This window comes from Lonchura striata, chromosome 2 (genome assembly GCF_050655825.1).
Source record: "Lonchura striata isolate lonStrDom1 chromosome 2, ASM5065582v1, whole genome shotgun sequence".
Lineage (NCBI taxonomy): Eukaryota > Metazoa > Chordata > Aves > Passeriformes > Estrildidae > Lonchura > Lonchura striata.
In genome coordinates this window covers 25306349-25327860 of record NC_140704.1, presented here as the reverse complement: position 1 = coordinate 25327860, position 21512 = coordinate 25306349, and the positions used below count along the sequence as shown (strand labels likewise).

General features: G+C 42.0%; 1 long non-coding RNA gene across 1 annotated transcript; it reads left to right on the top strand.

Annotated features, from left to right (window-relative positions):
• The first annotated feature begins 962 nt into the window (after window positions 1–962).
• Window positions 963–20652, top strand: LOC146768153 (uncharacterized). The gene is made up of 3 exons (XR_014951417.1): window positions 963–4998; window positions 10560–13043; window positions 13453–20652. It is a non-coding gene; the product is annotated as an uncharacterized LOC146768153 (long non-coding RNA).
• The last annotated feature ends 860 nt before the right edge of the window (window positions 20653–21512 follow it).

The window sequence follows — 21512 nt, the reverse complement described above, 5'->3', positions numbered from 1 at the left end:
GCAATTGTGCTTATAACTTTCCTGAGAAAGAACCTGTTTTCTCATCATGATTAAGAATTCAGAAACCTGGGGCTACTTTGCATTAGGCAATGTTCCTAAATACCCATGATTCCTAAGAATATCTAAATTATTCCTATGCCCTTTAAATTGTTAAAAACAAACCATTTTTTCACAAAATAATTAAAGGTTCCACACCAAATTTTTTATCATTTGCAGTTGATTTGTATGTGATGCCAAGTACCTTGGAGCTGGATATAAAGGACCATGTGATTTTTCTGTAGACTTCATGTGTTGGAACCAGGTCAAAATTTGTAGTCAGCAACGACTGATGCTAAAAAATAGGAAAATTTTTATGGGAGAAAGAAAGCAGTCTTTTAAATGGGGGATGCTTAACTTGTGGATATGACATAGTGCAGGCTTCCTTGCCATATTTCCAGCATTTTGTCCTGCCCTCTGGGCTTGAACTATCAGGAGAAAAATTTGTCTTGTGATGTTTGGCATTTCTGCTGTTGATGCCAGAGTAAACTAAGGACAGAAAAGTCAAGTGGAAATTAAAAACCTGCCATATGAGAATCAAAAACTAAGATTAAACTTTAGATGTCTTTTATTTTAGTTCTTCACTTCCTTCTAATATGACCTCAAATATACGACAGCTACTCCTGAGGGTAGGTCTCTGTGGTATTTGCCAAAACAACCAAAATCACACAAACACCTTTAGAGTGAAGCATGCTCAGGGGCACCGTGAATCACTTGGAGCTCTGAGCTGGCATGGGCGCAGACAGAACATTTGGCAGCAAACCAACCCATCTTCCACTGAGACACACGTCAGCATCCGCGTGTCCCAGTGCCTCCCGTGCTGCTGAGCCGACCCGTCCTCCGCGGAGCTGCTGGCACGGTCCTTCCCTGCTGTCAGCAGGAGGCCGGGGTGGCTGCCAGCATCCCATGGCACTCGAGCCACTGTTCCCCGGGGGCAGTGGCTGTGATGCCGGCTGAGAGGCAGAACTGATGGAAAACTGACATCTGCAGCTGGGGCAGCAGCAGTGTTCCCTGGGCAGAAGGGAAATCAGAGGAGCTTTGAGTCACCCTCTCAGTGCTGTCCCGTGAATCAGGAGTGGTGCAGTGTCAGAAGAAGTTGCTGCACAGGTGTGCAGCAGATTAAAAACCTTCAACCCAGAGGAGGTAGATTACATGGAAGGACTAAGGAATAGTCCTGATCCGAATAAGGAATATTTCAATAATGATAAAAGACACCTGGAAATTAAAAAAACATTACTGATCTACCAGTACTGAGTAATTGCCAGCAAATGCACCAGCTCCAACGATGATGATGAAACAACGATGATGATGATGATGTGCTCTTTGTGAATGTGAGGATGTTTTGTGGCAATGCAGGAATTTCCAGCACTGTGGCTGGAAAGTCAACGGGACTTTTGTTCCCACTGTACTAAGCAAGCAGCAACACAGGGTCTGCAACATGCAGACAGCATCTCCCAGATCAGTTTCCAACAGATCTCAGGAAAAGTTCACAGCCAATTGCTCAGAAATAGCAAATATTTGGCTGCACTTATGGTAATTTCTCTGTCTGCTCCCTCTGTGTCAAAATGATTATGTATATTCTTCAGAGTCGACAAAGTTACTCAGCTCCAAAGCCAAAAACACGTGTTGAAAAGCCAAGGTTCATTAAAGGCTCTTTTTTTATTCCAGCCATTTCACACACATTTTCCCTGAGCTGTGGCAAGCTTCCAGCATGGCTGAATCCAAATGTTGCTCCTCTTACAGGCACATAATCTGCCAAGACTAAGGTTATTCCTTCTCCTTGCAATGCAATGTCTCTTACTGACCACTGCTGTGTGGAATTAACCTGGTGCAGCAGCTTGGCTGCTCCATGTGAAAAAAATTCTGATTTGGGAGTTTTGACATGTTTTATTTGCATTTATTTGCACATGTCTAAGTTTTATTCAATTTTCAAACAACCATGTTGGTGGTGAGAAGTCAGGTAAACTATAAAAATGAATTGGCAAGATTTTAAATTGTAGAAAGTAATTTGTCTCCTCTGTAATACACATATATATTGTCAGGTTGGAAAGAGGAGCCTTCTTAAGAAATCAGAATCAGATTTATCAGCTCAGTTTCAAAGTCATGTTCGCTTGCTTTATTTGCATAGCGTAACAAAGAAAATCCAGCTCTCCTGCTGTTTTCTATTTCCCGAGAGCCCCCTTCAGCCCTCTCACCAGTCCTCCCTTTGCTAGTCCCATGTAAATAGAGAATGGGGTCGGCATATTTTACTATGCAGAAAGCTTGTAACCTTCCCCCCCTGATAATTCCCCTGTGCAGCCGTGGGAATCTAGATAGATACATCATTACCAGAAGGGCATTTCTTCCTAAGGGCATATGAATTACTGCCTCTATTTCCTGTCCTAGCCATAAACCTGCACCAAAAAAGTCACAGATCACAGAACATTCTGAGATGAAAGTGACTCACAGAGATAATCAAGTCTGTCTCTTTAGAGAATGGCCCATACAGGGATGGAAACCATGGCCTCAGTGTTATTAGCACCATGCTCTAACCAGCTAAACAGGATGCTTCTCTTTTGCTTTGCCTTCTCAAGGCCTCAGTACTGGCAAGAGTCACAGGGCAGAGTTTGGTGACATGGAGGACAAGGTTATGCTGGCTTCTTTCAGGGCACACCAGTCAGTGGCGCTTTTGGATCTCATGAAGGACAGCCCATGTCTGGGATATTCAGTGTTTTGACAAAGTGAGATTCCCAGACCATCCATTTAGTGCTGTCTCATTTTTCTTGCTGCAAGTGGAGATTGTTTCTTTGTTTTACTCAGGTTGTAACTGGTATCAGGACTCTGCAGCCATAGAATGGCTCTGCTAACTCTACCACTCAGCCATAGTATGAGTCTTTTAAATACAGCTTGTAAAACCATGCTTAGCTGGAGAGCTGTCCTTCATTTTGTGACAGCAACAGGTTCATCACAGTGTGTCCATTGCTACAACATCTTTTGCATTAAAAATTAGTTTGGAGCAATGAGGCAGGCAGCAGGCATATTGTCAGTGGGTACAATGAAGCAGAACACAGAGGTGAGTATGACAGAAGAAAGACTGGAGATGCCAGCTCTTCTCATCTCTTCAGGTATTGTCAGAATAATTCTTCTAGCTTTTATTTCTGGGTTCCTTAAAAAAAGCATTTTGCTTGTCTGGAGCTTCTGTTACCCAGTCTCTGGAGGCTGTGCTGCTCCTCCTGTTCCATGATGTGTCAAGCAATGCATGAAATATCACATTTACCCCAAGGGTGGCAGTCCCTGGGGAGACTTGACAGCACAGTTCAGATCAGCAGAGACTTTGAGTTATTTTCAGCTAGTTTTAAAGATCATCCAGATTCTACAGATTCTGATCAAGATTTTCCTCTTGCAATTTTTTAAGTCAAGAGCAAAAATCAACCCTTATTTCCTCTTACAAGTAGGAGCAAGAGGACTCTTCATTTCAGTGATGCAATGGCAAATTATGAATTTAGGGCACCAGGCTTTAGAAGTGGTAGTCCAAAGGAAGCATATGTGGCCTTTTTTTCAGATTCAAAAGATAAGACCCACTACCATTGATTTCGAGCTACTTTTGGGTATTCTTTTCTTGGCCTCTTCTTGGTCTCCTTCTTCCACAAGACATTTCTTCTCACCAGACCTACTCCACTGAAATGTCAATGGATTGAGTCTTCTCAGTCCTTGACAAGGGGGTTCAATCAAGCATTGGAGCAGGTCTCTTGGGGTGTCTGTTCAGTCTCCATCCCAGAAGAGGTTAAAATTCTGGCTGGGTAAAGCTCTGAGCAATCTCATCTTGTCTCATCTCAAGTTGACTCTGAGGTGAACTGGAGGCTGGATTGAGACCTGCTGAGATCCCTCTCATCCTAAATTGTCTGGTGGTCCCATAGAGTGCACCAGGTTAGTACAGTGTGGTCTACTTAGAGCTGCAAAAAGTTAGAGGTGGTTCTTTACTGGCACCTAAGAAAGAACACTGAGTAGAAAACCAGAAAAAATCCCTCCCTCTCCCTGTGAGAGATAAGTGATAAATGTGTAGACACAGAGTATCTCCATCTTCATCCTGGAATAATAAACTAATCCATAGTCTGGCTGTGTGTGGTGTGAGCACACAGCACTGGCACAGAGTTTTGTAAGACCCTCCCTCCTCTGGCTGTAAGGGTAATCCCACAGAGTGGCACTGCAGAAGAGACAGAGCCCTTCTAGAGTTAACCACCCTCGTGCTGAATATCTGCTGTCACCTTTGTTCTGGTACCTTGGGCACAGCCACGCTTTGGGCATCCTGTGTGCCTCCAGCTGCAGGTTGGGAGAGAAGGATGAGAAACTCGAGTGTCTGCAGCAGGTGGGTCAGGATGAAGTCCTACAGGATACAGGATACAGCTGTGTTTGTAGCCTAACAGAGGCTGGTGGGGCAAGGAAAGGGAGACCTAACCCTCAACATTGACTGTGGGACTGTTCAGAGTTTTCAGCAATTTCTCAAAGAATATGACCATGTCAGTAATTATCCAACGTCAAATTGCTACTCTGAGCAGCATGGGCTAAGGATGACAGAGATCTAAACCCTGAGAAGCTTCAGCTCTGAATATGGGACATGAAACTGAAATTGGTGGTTTGTGTAGCTTTTTGTGATTTTTTGCTCCTATATTGCAACTACTACATAGCTGGTATGATTGCTAGCAGAAATAGCAATTTCTGGACTTGTGGAAACTCTAGTACCAATAGGATGTTTTTCACTGTTGCTAACAGAAGGTGATCAGATATGTAACCAAATTCAGTTTTGCAATTTTTACATATTTCTTGTGACTGTGTAAAAAAATCTGTTCTACTTACAGCTCTGAACTGCTCTTGCTGTTTCAGAATGATAACTTTTTGTTTGAATGAAGTGCACATTTTTAGTCCTTACCACTGGAGACAAAAACTTGATGTCCAATAACCTGTGCAAAGACACTAGCAAAGCAGGTATGTGATAACCTATGCATCCTATGCACCTATCTCCTTCTTGCTTCTAATTTTGTCTCAGTACTGATTTTGAACTCAGTACTGCCTAAGCTGTATTATCACCTACAAGATTTCCTCCATCTGTTGAACATAACTGGGAAATTAATTTTTCTGTTGATGGTGCCCATACCCCCAAGAGCCGTTTGTTACCATAACACATTTCTGAATGTTGTCCTACAATTCTGCTGCCAAAGAAAGGGCTTGGGCACACCTGAAGTGTCTCTTTGTAAAAGTCAGCTAGCTTGGATAAAGGGCTGAGCATGCTGATCTGCACTTAGCCAGTCAGCTTTGCTGGTTGAATTCAGGGTTGAACTCCTTTCCACCCACACGTGGTAGGATGGGCACAGCAGACCTGAAAAGGGACCTCAGTGTGTGGCCATTCCCCCATCATTAGGGCTGAATGAAAGTCCTGGGAAAAGCTCTCCACAGAGGCACAGCCTCATCCTTCCTTCACAGCAGGGAGGTGATGTCTGTATTTTCCCCTTTTGGATGCTGTAGCAACTTATTCTGTAGAATTTCCTTTCTTGCACTCAGAATGCCTTTTTAATTCCCTAGCTTAGCACTCCATTATAATTTTGCTGTGGAAGGAGGTGGCAATTTTTATGTCAGGGCTGCTGGGCACAGAGCAGGATCTGGATGATAAGTACAATAAAATGAAGGTGTCAGATAAACACCTTTGCAATGCCTTAAGAATTATCTGATATCCTCCTTCCACAAAATGAGGGTGTTTCCTCAGTCCATACTTATCGATCACTCATGGTCACTGACACCCTACTGGCCACAGAACTGCCCAAGAGATCCTGTGGGCACACGCTCACAGCAACAGCACTTAGCGTGTGTGCCATGTGGGCAATGTAGGCAGTTAAATCATCCTGGTTATCATCCCTTTCACTCACCCCCTGCCACGACAAACCACTGCAAAGAAAGGAGAGGTGGGGAGAGGGGAGGGGGAAGGGGAGCTCTTGCAGGAGTTTTCACCTGGATACAGTTGCTATAGGAACCACTTACGGAGCATTTCGGTGCCTCCACTATACAAGAAAATTTGCTTGTCCTTAATAGTGAGCAAAGAGATTTAGCCATAGGTGTAGACATTTGGCCCCTGCTGACCCCCAGCAAGAGAGGATGTCCTTGGCCAGGACAGGAGGGGAGGAGGCTCTATTGTTTGATGGAAGAGGACATGGAAAGAGTGATGCTCCCTTTGCCTCTGCAAACAGCAGTGGTGGTGCTCAGAGCACTGCTAAGGTTAATGGACAGCAGCAGAGGGTCTGTGGTGGACAGGGACGATGAGAGGAAGCCGAGAGGTAGGGACAGAAATCTGGATTCTTATTGCAAAGGGTTCAGGAATAGAAAAAGTGTATGCAAGCTCTGGAAGAAATTGAGTAGAGGAAAAGATGAGAAAAGAAATCAAGGCTGTGGGAGAGATAGGTGGCATTAAAGGTGCAAACCATGGAGAGTGAAGCAGCATTAGTGAAAAGTGCCCAGCTTGGTATTTGTAATGTGCACTGGGATCCTAGGATAAAAGACCTAAGTAGAAAGAGCAATACTGTGTCTTTTAATATAATTTTGATAGCTTTTGCAATAGCTATTAGTTTCAGTCCTTGAAACCTCATCTTGATGAAAACTGCACTGGTGGCTCTGTGTCATTATCCTGCTGCCGGGTGTACATTTGCTCTTGATGGTGTGGTACAAGTGCAGAAATTGCAGCTGCTGGAGCAGGGGCTTATCAGCTTTATATTAGGGCAGCTCTTGACCCTTGGTTTGTGGGGAACAGTTCATTGGCAGCCAGGAATAGACCGCAGACAACAAGTTAATGACCTTTTCTCACCAGTTCAACAGGAAATGTGACCACAAATTTGACATTGCTGGCAGAGCCTATATCAGAGGAGAACGGTATTAATCACTGCAGAGCAGTGAGAGGAGGCTGTGAAGAAGGGAAAAGATTAAACCAAATTACATGAAGGATGCCCAAGTTCAGCAAAGCACTTGAGTAGCTGCCTAATTTTAAACCATAACTAGCACAGAGTATGAGCCAATTTTGAGTGATCATAGAGGGAACAATCTAAGGATGGATCAACAGAGCAGTGCCACTTAGCAGGAGCTCAAATGAGCAGAAGAAAACAGAGGCACACTTTAAAATGGCTCAGAGTAGGCAAAAAGTAGGTAAGCAGAGGTCAGGTGAAGAAGTGCAGCATGGCAGAGGAGGAAAGTGGCAGCAATAGGAGTGAATTATAAGCTATTATGATAAACGCAAATGGATTATGGTAAATCATCTTGATGGCCTATTTGTAGGCTGCAAATCAACAAGGGTTGGAACCTATTTACTATGAGATGCACTTTAACTTCACAAATTAATGATACAACCCTAAACAACTTCTGCTAAATGCACCACTTCACAAAATTACACAATTTAGGTAAGGAAACCTGAATTTCATATGTCAAGCAATATAAATACAATATTTATATAATTGTATTTTTTCAAATATATGAATTTAAAAAAAACCACACACACACAAATTGAGCAAATGAAAAGTTGATATACTTTATGCTATAAACGTTTGCTGTTTATGCACTGCCAACAGGACCTGGATTGAAAGTGTTTTTCCTGTAGTCAGCTCTGCAAAGTTTTGTCACCATTAAGCTCCTGATCTCAACAATTACATTTGTTTCTCGGTAGGTCTTTATGCATACTTTCTTTCAAAAATATCCTGCCACCACTGCCCATATTTTATGCCTAATCTCACAAAAGGCACAAAGAAGAGCATTTGGTGAAAGCCAGGACACTGTTATACACCAGCAGCTGACATGCACAGGACTACTTCAAGTGGTGTATTTGAAAAATACTGGCAGTGGTAGTCTGATCCCAGCTGTCCTCTGTACAGGCTACAAGTTTCCAGGAAGTGCTGTTCATGGTTGGTAGATTCATTGGTTTGGGCTCAGAGCTCTCAGAAAACTGTGACAATCATTTCTCCGTGACCTGGAGAATACACACATCTAACAATTAGGCCTCACAACTGATCTCCCAAATATCAAGGAGAGAGCATAATAAATACCTGTAACTCAGAAAGGGCAGGAGTAAGTCAACAAAACACAATCACTTTATGGGCTTCTGCAGCAGGAGGATGTGATCGAAGCTGTGGAAGAGAGTAAGTGGAGAAAGGCATCTATGTTGCCAACATTCAAGTTAAAGAAATAGGCCGAGCTCTGAATAAGGAGGAGAAAGAGCAGTTGAAAAGTTCTGCCACTATGTTTCAGGGCAAAGTATGTTTTGCAAGGGGAAAAGGTTGTCATAGGAGACAACACCCAACCAAAGCACCAAACTTATTCTAAGTATCACCAATAGTGAAGGTGCTGTTTTCACTGGGACAGCAGAGATTGGAAGCAGGAAGAGATGATGGAAGCATCACATGTATTTCAGCATGGAAATGCTCCAGACAGCCAGGAGGAAGATGGTGGGATTCAGGAACTGGAGGAAAGGCTAGTGGCAAGAGGGGTGCTGCTGCTGCCCCTGTACAGCATCTCCAGCCTGAGCAGACTGGCAGCTCTTCCCAGGCAGGAGAGCTGCTCCTCTGCCAGGCAGGGATTGCCTTCCACAGACTTCTGGGAAGAACTCCATTGCATCAAGACTCCTGCTCTGCTCTGCTAATTAACTATTTACCTGATTTCTCCTCCAAGAGATCTGTTCTCCCTTTATTTATATCATCCTCCCTTCTGGTGATTCTGGATGTGTTTTATATCCATACAAATTTGGGTATCATAACATCCCAGCTCTGGTGATGGCGGGGAGCTCTGCAGACTGATTGCACATTATACTGAACAAACATTCCTGTGTTTTCTAGTTCAGTAGTCCCCCTTATTAAAAAATGTAACGTTTTCTTTTTCTGGCTTATTATCAGAGACAAGAGACTTTCTCACTGTAATTTCTCTCATACATACATTCTTCTATTATCTCCTCTTCTTGTGGTTCCTCTTTTTGTCTCTTATTGTAAACTGACCCCATTTTTCCATTCTCTCTTCAGAGAAGAGTTTTGGCAGCCTGGCTCTTCAGCTGTCTCTTGGCTGGCAGGTGTTCCCCTTCTCTTCTGAGCTGGAAGGCAGAAGAGCTCTGCCCAGCTTTGCAGATGGGATTCCTCTGCTGCTTTTAACAGAGGCTCTGTATGACTGAGTGTGCTGTTCCCTGCACAGAAAAGCACTGGTTTGCTTTTGGGCTCTTGGCTGGAGTCTTCCCCACGCTGTCAGTGATGGTGTCCATCTCCCTCTCTCCAGTTGCTAGAATTGGTGCAAAGACTGTAGGATCTAAGAGTCACTGTGTCTGCCTTCTTCCCACCCCAGTGGGACATTTTGCCTCTCTGTTGTAAAACAATATTTTTTATTACTAGCATTGCAGTCTCACTGGCTTCCCTGTGCATAAAAAAATATTATTATTGCCAGGGTTGATATCCAACACATTTCCCCACAAGATTTTTATCCTCAGATGTGAATTCCCAGCTCCGGTGAAGTCCTGATAGATTTCAACATATTTTCAGAATTGTGTTCCTTGTAATATTTATAACATCATTTCAAAACTCACAGCAGCCCAAAGAAATAGATTTAGTGAAATTCCAGTCATTCAAATGAACTAAGATTGGCATGAAATCAGTGATAAATAGTAAGAGACCATGTCAGAGATATTCAGCATTTCTAGGTTACCTTGCACTAGATTCCATCATATCTTAAACATTTTGAAGTTTTGCAGCGTTAACAGTGAGCCACATCTTTCTGTTCAACTGGTCTGTTTTTCTTTTTTCTCTGGGAATAAAGCCACATAAATAACAATAGATCCAAGCCATTTATTCCTGTAAAATAAAACTGAAGCTGAAACCTTTTCTTCCCATGAAATCTAACAGAGAAAAATTACCGTGATTGGCAAAAGATTTTTCAGTCCTTTCATCAAGTGAAACCTATCTCTTGATGCTAAGATTTGACACTGACTCTATTTTTTTTTTTTTTTTAAGGAGCCTGTCCAGCTACAGATCTTTGACAGGGTTGAAACACTGCAGCAACCTTTAATTTAGAGAAATTATTTCTAGTAGGGAAAGTGGCTGGTTATGTGCAGGACTCAAATTAGGACCAACAACAACAACACCCCCCACGCCCAGAAGTCAGGATGCATAACACCATCCAGGCTTGGCTTAGTTCTGAGGCTGATTTGTGTTTCAGCAGCAGCTGTTCAAATAAGGAGATGCCCCAAGGAAAGATCTGTACAAATGACTGGGCAGGTTTTGGGGTTGGGTTTTGGATTTTTTTTTTTTTTCAGTTCTTTTCAGCCTCTCAGCTAAAACCCTGAAAAAACTAGTTGCCCTTGTGGTGGATGATTATAATAATTATTGGAAAACAATTGAAGTGTGATCAGGCAGGGAGGGTGGTAATTGAAATATTGACAGATGGTTGCTTTGTGCCAAACAGGAGTTTTTAAGATCAGCCACACTTTGAAGGACTCCTAGCTATGATGCTTATGATAAACTCTTAAATTAATTGTGTTATAGATTTTCCTACAGAATCTACAGCACGACCACAGCAAGACTCAATAGAAGAAGCTCTGAAGCTCATAGGAATAATCTGTTAAAAATTGCTTTAGTACGTATATTTTTATATCAGTTTTCCTGATTGTTCCGACTTTTAATTTACATGGATGATGTGTGTAAAAGCAAAAATGTGTCTATCATCTCTGATAATCAAATATCATTGACACATGATGCTATCCCAAAACATCATTGACACATGATATTATCATAATTGGGTGATACTAAGGTAATCACATCATGGAGCCACAAGTAGGAAGGGCACAATTTATTCCCAGACAACTACACCAGAGCTAAGGGGATGACTGATCTGTAAGGATTCTGTGGATTTATTTGGGACCCAGAGAGCAGATGTTGTGAATTACTGACAAAGTAATAATATTAAAAAGTATATTTTTGTTGAAGTATTGCTTCTAATAGAATAAAGAAGAGTGTTGCCAAGACAGCAAGAAATACATATTCCTTAAAACCTCCTGGTAGGAAAAGTACTTCCTGAAAGGATATCCTGAAAGGATGCTAAATTTGAACTTCCTCCAGAAGCATTCCCTTTTTATGAAAGGTCATTTTGTCCAAGAGCTGTACAGAAGATTTAAACACCCACTCTTGCAAAAGCTTCCACATATGTAACTCTTCCTGAAGCATGAAATCTGAGACAGACACTGTCCATCATTTTTGACCCTATAACTGATGTATGTACTTTTGCATCACCTGGTGAAATGGGGTCCATTCCTGTGCCAGCAGAGAACACATCCCCAAAAAAGCAATGATCAGGTGTCATAAATGAGCAAAACATGAAGGATGGACCAGGGAGCTGCAGTTCAATTTGCATAGGTAAGTGGCTTACATATACACACTGGATGAGCTTCCTGCATCAGCCTCTGAAACACCTTTGTTGTTGCAATTGATATTTCTGAGTGAGCTGATTATTTGTAATTTAAGGCTAGTGATCTTCAGTAAACACTGTAAGTAATTGAACTCTCTCTTTAACTGTCAGCATAACTTCTTCTATCTCCACAATTAAGTAGGCTATTTAGAAGCATCTCTGTGGTAGCATTTGTTGGTTCATTTCTAACATTTTCATATTAACTGTTAACAAATGCAGTATCCTTGCTACAACCTTGGAAAAAAGCAAGAAAAGCTGTTTTCTGCTGCAGCTTCCCTAGCTGGTTTCTCTGACTATCACTGCCATACCAAAGGGGCACAGATGGGTTTTATTCCATTCCTCTCCCATTTTTGCTTCGTTTGTGCCCGAGTTTGTTGTCTTCTTACATCCATCAAGGACCACATTTACCAGGGCATATTCTCTGCTGATGGTGCTGCTTGGTGCCTCATGGTCTGCTCCAAGGAAGGCACATCAGCTGTGGGTCTGAGTGATGAGTGCAGTGTAAATGCTCTCTGCAACTCCTCCTGTAGATGGCCTGTGCTTTGCCAAGGTCTGTGGGAAATGGATGGGAGAGAAAAGTCACCCCTGTGGTTGCTCCACTCTTGCTTCTCACGGATTATCATGCAAAGGCAGAGACTGAGTGAAGGGCACCCCTGGGGGGTCATGAGGACTTTGGCTGAGGAACAAAAGAGGAAAAAAGCGACTTGTATCCCTACATCAGCTTCCCATAGCCCCTTTTGCAGAGGTGACTAATGAGATTTTTTAGGTGTTTAAAATATACCCTGACAAACATAGTGCTAGACGAAGGAAAATCTGTAACTGTAAATTCAAGGGAAAATTTCAGCACCCCCATGGCCATAATATTGTGAGGGAAAAATTCAGGAAAGGCAAACCTGACAAGGCTTTCCCCTCTATAAAATCCTTTGTCTTTCTGAAATAAAATGTAACTTTGAATGTTTAATTAATGCCACTCATTATTTTTTCATATGGATAAAAATACCTGTCCATGGCTCCAGAAACACCTCACTTTGAGTGGATTGAAACTCTCTGGATCCCAATTACATTTGCATTACATCATTACAAGATGACTTTAAAAAAGAAAGGAATGAAAAAAAGTCTGCAAATCCTGTTTGTAGCTGGCAGAGCAGGTTGCTTGTGCATTCTGGTGTGTGGGTGACAGGACAGACATGTTTTGTACCATGTCACATGGAGTGCATGTTGTGGGACCTGATATGGGAGACACTGCACCAAGCCACAGCCCTGTTCTCAGAACATGATCAAACTGCGTGGCCAAAACTCTTCATGAGCCTCTTCCAGTGTCTGGCAAACTGGAGCAGATTTGCCTTGTCAGTACCTAAGTTCTTCTTCTTACATAAATGTAATTCAGTCATCCAATGTCTTGTTCTCTCATCTTTCCTCTGATCCTTCTCACAGGAACTTGACTGGAGGAGCACATGGGAAAACAGACTGGTTCAGCTGACGTTCATTCAGCCCCTTCTCTTCAGTTTGCTCTTGTTATCTGTTTTGGTTGCCAGTCCCTGTAAAGTACATCCTCAGGAAAATCGGTAATGTAAAGCACTAAGACAAATGTTTCAAAGTTGGGCAGTGTCTCGAGAGGGGTTTTTGGCTACCTTTATTCCAAATCATATCTGATTTTTAGAGGGCCTGCAACTTGGATTTTGAGTTGCAGAAGCATGTAAGTATTCAAGGACAGGTTGGATGTGGCTTTGAGCAACTTGATGTAATGGGTGGTGTCCCTGCCAATGGCAGGAGAGTTTGGAGCTAGATGATCTCCCAGGTCTCTTCCAAACCAAATTTTTCTATGCTTCTGTGAAATATAGGATATTTATTTAGGTTGCAAACTTCAGCCAACACACAACCTAAGACATTGGCCTCTGTGCTTTGATGGCACCTTTTCAGTGTAGAAAAGTGTTTTATGCTACAAGGTAAAACCTCTATTTCTCCTCCAAACAGCTCATAGATCTCAGCTGCCATTTGAGTGCACTTGGTACACCACTGCAATGCCTTTCTCTGAACTGTAAAGTGCAAAAAAGTCCAAACAAGACAAAAGTCATGCTGAAACTGGATTTTTAAGGTGGAAGAAATACCATCACTGTGTAACTGGACCATAAGGCATAAAACTGCATAGTAGCTGCTCCTATCAAGATGTGGTGAACTCTTACCATTCAAAATGAACAGGGAAGAATTCAGAATTATGGAAAGAAATGAAAGATTTCCAAATAATATACAGTGGAGAAGACAAGAATTCAGAAACATATTTTTAACTGATTAGATTTTCTGAAGAAAGTTGAATGTGTCAGAAAATTAATACAATAGAGATATCTAGAAACAAAACAAAACAAAACAAAAAACAATACTGTGTCCACTTTGGAGGGAGTTCCATCAAGCTGCACTTTGATTATTTACAGCTGAGCCCTGTTTAAAGATGGACATCTGAATAAAGAAAGTTGTCTTTTTTTGCACAGGTAGAAGTGTAAGGAAACTCATAATCACTTTGTAAATGTTGTCTTTTTATGATCATATGGATTCTTCTTTTTTATCTAATTACCTACCTACCTGACTACCTATGTACCTACCTATTTAGTAAACAAGTCTGTACTTAATAAAAAGGTAGGATGTTCATTGAAATTATTTCAATCTGTGTTTATTTGAACAGCATTAACAATGATTTTTTTTTAACAAGCAGCTCACAGCCTGTGAGTAGATACAGAAAGTCCTGATCTAAACAGGGATAAAACACCCCATTTTTTAGCATGTGACCTGGGATGTACCATGTCAGCCTTGCTGGAGGAAGAAGGATACAGTGGTATGAGGACAGGGGAAGGAAATTCTCTCCTTCCCAGTCCTCCTGTCCTTGAATCCAGTAAACCAGTATCTGACTAGTTTGTTCTTAATTTTCCCATTCTTAAAAATTGGGCTGAATCCCATTGCCTTCTGCCATCTAACAGTGCTTTCTTTGGCACTTAATATAGCAGGGATCAGAGCATAATGATAAGAACTTTTAAAAATGACCACAGAAAATGACTAATGATCTTGCCAGATTTTGATTCTGTTGACCAGACCTGTTGATCAGTAGCATGCTGGCTTTGTTTGTCACTTTGTGGAATAGCCTTTCTGGTCTGATTCGCTGGTGTCGCAGGAGCTGCTGAAAAATGCATTCTCTGTACCTAGAAAGAACCTGTATAAATATTCTCAATAAATAAATAACAGTTGTCATTTTCAAAATATGACAATCTCCAGTTGCCTGTGCTTAAATTGAATGACATGTCATTTATCCTAATAGATGTGAATACATGTATAGTACATATGAGTGAGTCACCTAATTCTTATTCACCTCAGCCTTGGTCTCAGTTGGGGGCAAGTGCCTCTAACAGGGTTTGGATGGATCAAATCACAGGCAGAAAAATCTTGGTCAATTATAGATGCCTAAGGCTAAAAGGGCTAAAAGGTCTTTTTCTCTTCTTAGTTTGCCCCCCTCCTAATCTCACCAAGCACAGGATGCCCCTCCTATCCACAGGTTTACTAAAGGAGCAAGTCAATCTCTAGTCTGTGGAACTTCTGGGAATATCTCTTCTCCCTGTAATTTAACGTGACTCAATTCTCCATCCTGATAATACAAGTGGTGAGAAAAGCTTCTAATCCTATTGGCATACCCTCTTGTCAGCACCTCTTTATTTCACTGCTTTAAAGGCTCAACATGTTTTCATTTACAATAAGCACTAAGATAACTGCAGGTGCCCTCTCTAAAAGCAAGGTTAACTCACCTGAGATAAATTCTTTTATTGCAAACAAAAGCAACGCATGAGCAGGAAATACAATTAATACAGGTGCTTCCCTGAAACTTAGCAAATACCATTTGTCTTGAAATGACATAAATCCCCATTATGTAAACAGGCCCCAGAGGCTTGATTTGTATTATTTCTGGAGAGGAAGGATTTAAGCAAAAGATAAATGAAGTGGTGATGGTGGAGAGAAAGAAATCCTTATACTTAAAAGGTATTTTTTTGACAGTAAAACTACTAGTGTGCTATTTTGTGATTGTATTTAAAAATACGCAAATGCCTGAACAGAGACAAAAAATCCCAGTCTAGATGGAATTTGCAAGTTAACTGATTTTTGCTGATGATATATAATATCCTGTGTATTCGCAATGCACATTTGAACGTTTAGTCTGACACACAAATCCCCTAATTATTTGCTGTTTGGTGATAATGTCAGATCCTCCTGGACATTGCCAGATGCTGAGCACCGTGGGTCTCCACAGTGGCAGAAGGATGCTCCTGCCCAGCTCTCTCAAGAAGGATCTTGCAGGGTGCAGCCTGAGCTCTTGCTCCTGCTCCCTTTGCACCACCAGGAGTGCAGCTCCAAACCTTCTGCAGGCAGGGATCAGGGTAAGTCCACTGAACTGCCTCTAAAACCACCATCTCCAAGTCTACTGCTGTCCCCAGGGATTCTGGAGCTCAGGATGTCTGGTGAGTGCTTCTGATGCCATAGAGCTGGACATTGGATCATCTCCTGGGTACCCCAGATGTTTTGTTTGTGCTTGACACCCAGGCACCATGTTCTAAAACAAACCAGAAATAAGCCAACAAGGAAGCAGACATAGGAGATACTGCTGCTGAAATATTCCACCCTCTTTCCTTCTCTGCTACTGACTTATACTGAGCAACCTCAGAAAACAACCTTACCTCCCCAAGATTCTTCATGCCCCTTTCCTCTGCTAACTTTGTCTTTCTCTCCAGGCAGACTGCAGGGCCAGGTTTTTAGATTGAACAGTGGTTGTGCTCTGGACAACAATCCATATTACATAATTTTCTGAGAAATGTGTGCTGCTTTCCTAAGACTGTGTACCTCTCTTCCCTTTGCAATTACCAGTATGAACTCTTGGTCTTATAAACAGGTAGGAGGAAGGTATAAGGCTGTCATCATCGCTGTTTATGCTCTAAAAGGCCACTTCAAAATAGAACTTAGGTAATAATTTCTCTTACCCATTTCCTTTATAATTCACATATAACTACCTAAAAAACAGACTCCAAAATCACCCAAAACAAATAAACAAACAAAACCTGGAAGAAATAAACTGTAATACTTAATAGGATCATCAGGCAAACAACTGCAATTATGTTGACAAGTATAATACAGCACTTTAGATATTTGGCTGTATCATCACCAAATCCAATACCCCCTCTTTCTTCCCCCAAATGCTGTGCTTTGTCTAATGAGTGCTCCTGATCCTCGGTTTTTAACAACTGAGACTCTGATTTTTGCAACCGGTCCTGCTTGGTTGGATTTCTGCAGCCCTGTGGAAACTATTGCCCTCAGGTTAACTATGACCCCACCAGGGGTCAACCTGCAGAAAGCCAATTGCATCATCTGGGCCAAAGCTGAGACACCAAGTTGGACTGATGTCTTTCCTCTTACCCATATTCTTATAAGCCAATGACTTCCAGTATCAAGACATCAAAGGCATAAAAGTTTATTATTTCCTCTCACACCTCTCCAGTCTTGAGCCCATTGCACATTCCAAATGTCCTCCATTGTCCATAGGACTTCTAGGTGTCAAAAAAATACTGGCTCAGTCCCTTTCCCCTGAAAATTCAGGATTTATTCAGACAGCTGCAGCAACATCTAGCAACCCCAGTCTGCAGACACTACCTTCATCAGGAATGACAAGTTGACATGGTTATATGCTCAATTAAACTTACTTCTCTTCCTTTTTAAACAAATGCATTAGGCTTCTAAATTATGCACAAGTTTTCTTGTACACTTTGACTGCATTAAACTTCAGATGCCAAACTTCAGTTGCAAACCTTAATTTGGTTATTTGGAGAAGAAAGACTTAACACAGCTTTTTTTGACAGATATTGAAGTAAAATTAAAACTGCTTTAGAGCTTTTTCAATTTTCTAGAAAACATGTAGATTACCCAGAAAACAATTCTTAAATGTGTGAGATATAAAACAAGATATGAAAGCCCTACTTTCCAGAAGTCCCAAGAAAAATGCCAGCTGACAACAGAGGTGGACAGCTATTACATGAAAATCTAGCCCTAAAGTTCTAAAAAACCTGTTTTGAAAACTTTATCAACTACTCAACTCTATAACTGGATGGCAAGTATAGCATTTTTATTTAATTGCTCCTTTCTTGCAATTAGTCTCCCATGAATGAACCCTTTTCTTTATGTAAAACCCCACTGGGGCCAGCAAAGGATTTGCATCTCAAAACAGAGGTGTAATAATTTGCAAAATTATATTCTGGACAGACTGACTGTGAATGTAAATATCCTTTTGGGAAAATCAAACATTTTTATAAGAAAAGCTATTTCTACTGAAAGTCTAGGATTTTTGTTGTCTAGTAAATGAAAGAAAGCTTAACCCAACAGAAGCTTCTCCTGGAACGGTTCTCCCTTGTCTTTCTTTAAAAGAAGGAAGAGTCAAGCAAGCATTTCTCTCTCCAAAAATAATTTCAAATTTTCTCTTAAATGGGTGATTGGAGCACTTTTTTTCAAGGAAAAGCAATAGACAGCCTACCTGCCTGAGTAGCTGCAGAGGGACATGTCATGTCCATTGCCTCCACCACAGGCCGGTGATTTTATCTTGCCACAGTTCAGCCTCTGAAGCTGAAGATTCCAAACTCTCGTCTCCTTCATGAGGCTGTTTTACTTTCTAAAGGTCACAGTTTGCTGTAATTCAGGAGGTCACTGAGAGGCATTTTTGTCCAAGGTACCAAATACTGAATGGAAAAGGCTGATGCAAGACTAGCACAGAGCTGAAGTGCCTTGGGTGCATTGGCCTTTACTGTAGGAATCAGTGACATTCCTTGTCTTCCCATCCCACTTGAGAAGACAAACCACTACTCTCATGGGCATTGCATTGGTCTCAGGAGTACGGTGCACTTTTCAATAATGGTTTGATATATCCACCACTTTGAAGACTCAAAAAAATTCCTCCAGAGGGAAAAAGGAATATGAATCATTGTATTGATGATTGATATATGAATCATCAATATGAATAAGGAATCATCCCAGCCCATCCCAATCGTTCTTCAGTAGCTGTTAATATGATTTGCAGCCACAGGCTTTAAACAGTGTACAGATAGTCAGAAATGAGGATTTGTCTGTAGTACATCTAATTTTCAGTTTTCTCCTTCTATAAATTATCCTCCAAGCCTTGGATTCACAAGAAATGCAGTAAATGGTTTCCCTCCAGATAGCAGAGGAACAGAAGTCTCTTGCAAGGCCATGCTATTCATTATGGCCAAAGGGCAAGGCCTTCAAGCCCATGCAGCAGAAACATAAACCTTTCACTAACCTTACAAAGATCTGTGGTGAGCCAAAAGCAGAGCAATGCTGTTCTCCTGCCACAAGTGAGAGAAAAGATTCTGTCCCTTAAATGGAAGAGCAGAGGACTGCTCAGGGCTGGGTGCAGAGGAATCTCTGACCCAAAGGGTGATACCAGAGAAGACTGTGGGACCCACCACAAGGAATGTGTGCACATACACACTCACCAACTTCAAAAGTCCATGAGAAAAACAAAAAGCATCCTCTGCTAAAATGCTCTTATAATAGATCTGAGAATGTATTTTATTTCCTGTAATCTCTAAAAGACTTACAGAGATCTAGGCAAGGAATGGAAAGGACATAGGTCTCTGAGACTCCCAGACTTCCAGGAAGATTTAGGCACCTTTGACTGTAATGAGACCAAAATTATTATAATATTTTATATGTCAATGAAGTGTTTACAACTGAAATAAGCAATGCAATTTGTACACTTATCCCAAAAAGTTGTGTGGGCTTTAGATAATTTAAGGTTGGAAGATTTACACTCCAGAAACACAAGCATTTAACAATGCTGTGTTTAGGGAGCACTGCATTAATTGGAATGGATCTAGAGGATAAGAACAGTATTTCAGTTTGGATACTGAAAAAGGACTGCAAATTCTGCTGAGCTGGAGAGAGGTGTGCATGGTCTGAATGAAACCCTGAAAGACCATCAGTGACTGAAAAGATGGAAGGCCAGAGGAAAACAGGGTTGTGGGCAAGACTTTCAATAGATGTGTCTGGTGATATCAAATCAAGTTAAATAATTCCTAAGGACAGAGTGGAAGTAGCAGATATTTGAAGCAGGACAGGTCATTTGCCATAAGATTAGAGCTGATTGAAAAGAGTAAAGGCAAAAAAACCCAAGAAGTTATAGAAGTAAAAAACTATGTGGTTTTCTCTGGATTACCATTCTGCAGCTTGAATATGATAAATATGTATGTCTTAGGCATGATATGAAACTTATCTACCAATTGTTCATGAAGAACTGAGAGGCACTGTTATGTCAATAAAAAATACACTTTGCATCTTCAAAAATGTTTTGTTATTTCTGGATATGTTTTTCTGATGTGCCTGATACCCAGCTAATATTACTCTCAGTCAAGTGAACTTCACTGTAAAAGTTTGATGTCTTTTGAAAATCACACCTAATAACCTCTCAGAAGTTGTGAGTGAAGTTATTTTAAATCTAGGGAAATGCAGTATGTGCAACACAAATTGTCAGGATTAGATACAAACATATGCATGCAGATAGAGAGACACAAATGCCCATTTGCAAATGGACAGAGCCGTGCCTGGGCACTGGTGCTATTGAGCTGCTGTGGTAGATCTGGAATTCTTATGGCATTCTTGCTTCCAAGTCCAATTGTCTTCACAATTGTTGTTCTGATTATTTACGGAGAACAAAAGTAATATTGTCCTCTGTAGCAGTCAGAGGTCCTGCAAGGCCTCCCTGGTGGTCACTTGCCTAAGTTAAGAAATGCCAAGTCACGGTGACTGGACCAGAGTACCCCTCTTCCACATTCAGACCCTCGTTATCTCACTGTAAGGCTATAGGTCGTATTCTCCTCAACCCTGGCCATTGGACGATTTCCAACACCCCTGTACCCTATATCAACCCCCATCTCTGCCCAGTTTGGCAGAAGAGCTGTCACTGCCCCCTTCACAGGAGCTGAAATTAAAGGACACCGCTGTGGAACCGCATACAGCCTTCGCCTCTCTCCACCTCCCTGCACCTGCCTAAGGAGCTGGGGAGCACCGAGCAGAAATCACTGAGAGCTGAATTCAGCAGAGCTGAAATCCCTCCAGAGGTGCTCGCTGAGCTGCCATGGCTGGGAGCTGAGCCTGAGGGACCCAGCCAGGCTGAGCCCGACAGCCCAGCGCTGTCCGGGACACCGGCGGCAGCGGCTGCCCGGGGTCGGACAGACACCCAAGCCCCAGGCCACATTAGTTCTCCATGTTGCTGTACTAAGAGATGCTATTCATGCAGGAGATAAACATATTTCCTTTTGTCCTGGGTTGTAAGATAAGCTTGTATTCTATTTGCCATCTGTTGAAGGTTGGGCAGGTTTGTTATCTCTTCCAAGAACAATGGTTTGCTCCGAAGAGGTAATGGTTTGTTAATGGGCCATTGACTGATTCAATGCAGGGCTGGTAACGTAACACCATCCAATTGTGAGATGCTCCACCCAGAGGGGGAAGCCAAGCACTCTTTTATTGGATAAAGGGGTACCTTTTGGGGGACAGAGCAGCTCTCGTTTTGCGGGATTTCCCAGAGAAGCAGTTCCTTCGGCAGGATTCCCAGGGAAGCGGCTGGAGCGTGGTGAGGCAGCGGCGGCGGAGCTCGGAGGCAACCCCGGCACAGAGGAAGACCGGCCCCACTGCCACCAGATCTTCAGAGAAAACTATACCCTTCAAAAGATCACCACTTCAGCTGCAATTCATCAGCCACTGCAAGAGGAGCAGCTATCATTTCAACCGGACTGCTACCAACACCCCGAATCCTCAGGCTGTGGACTTTATCACTAGTTTTGTTTGTACTGATTGCATTTGCCTTTTTTTAAATTGTTATCTAGTTTTCTCCTAGTAAAGAATTGTTACACCCATTCCCATATCTTTGCCTTTTAATTTACAAATCCTAGTAATTCGGAGGGAGGGGGTTTACCTTCTCCATTGCACAGGAGGCTTTTGCCCTC